This window comes from Penaeus monodon, chromosome 23 (assembly GCF_015228065.2).
Source record: "Penaeus monodon isolate SGIC_2016 chromosome 23, NSTDA_Pmon_1, whole genome shotgun sequence".
In the NCBI taxonomy this organism is placed as follows: domain Eukaryota; kingdom Metazoa; phylum Arthropoda; class Malacostraca; order Decapoda; family Penaeidae; genus Penaeus; species Penaeus monodon.
In genome coordinates, this window is record NC_051408.1 from 1,089,009 (window position 1) to 1,090,288 (window position 1,280).

Consider the following 1,280-nt stretch of genomic DNA (forward strand, 5'->3'; position numbering starts at 1 on the left):
TGAAAATAGGTTAACAAGCTGACAGAATAACCATTTCATTAGTAAACAGGTGAATTATAGATCGTTTCCTTTCTTATCAGACCCTGTGTGTCAATGATTCGCCGTAAATGTGGTATTGGCCTATTTAGCTCAGTTCCTTTAGGCATAATTGCGTAATCACGCCACTGACCATTATTACCGTTTACAAACAACAGCTCTGGCGGGAATAATTGAAGATTTCCTCCGAATTTTGTCGGAATATCAGTCCGTTAACCTTACAGTTTAAAACGGAAATTGCCGACGTTTTCCGTTATTTTCTCCGTTTCAGGTAAATCAAATTCAGGAAAAGGACAAGTAAGTAAAAAAAAAGAAGAAAAAAGAAAGTGTGGAATATAAACATAAAGAAAATGAATGATCCTTGTAAAGACAAAAGGAAAGAAAAACAGAAAAATAAAGCAAAAAAATACTAAGGAAATAAAACAAATAAAACACAAAGGAAATAAAACAAAACAAAAAAAAGACAAGGGAAATAAAGCAAAAAGGAAATCAAACGAAACAAAGAAGTAAGGAGCTAATAAGTATATAAATAAAAATTATTGACCATTATAAAACAAGTACAAACATACAAAACGAATAATAAATTAAAAACTTAAAAAATAATAATAATAAAATAAAATAAAAAGTAAAAACAAATAAACGAATAAACTTTACACTACAAAAACATAACAAACACAGATCTTTTTTTTTCATCGAAAACGAAATCAAGAGAAACGAAATAAAGGAAATTCTATGCAAATCACGCCGGGCGCACGAGCAAGCATATCAACACGTTTCGTGGCGGTTTTCAGCGTTGTTGCCATTCGGTGCTTTATCTTGGGGTCTTGTTCTTGACTTCAGTGAGATAAAGTTCAGACCGTCATATTTTTTTACTCAATAAGTGTATTAAATTCAGTTATTTATGTTTAATTACATCCCCCCCCCCCCTTTACTTGATTTGATTGTGTTTACCCCTGAACTTAATCTGGTTGATTATCATTACGCCTTAATTATTGATCTAAGTTTATATTTACCCCTTAATAAGATTTTGTTTCTATGTTTTCAATTCTCAGTAGTCATATGGTACTAAGTTACCGAATAATGTGAATAAACGAATAAACAATAGAAAAAAGCAAATATAGCAATATACAAAGTAAACATTAAAGAAAAAACATCGAATATAAAACCATAGAACTTGAACCTGTTTTGCCTCAAAGAGCGAAACTGAAGCAATAAAAATGGCGATTTCTTTCACCTTGCCTGGC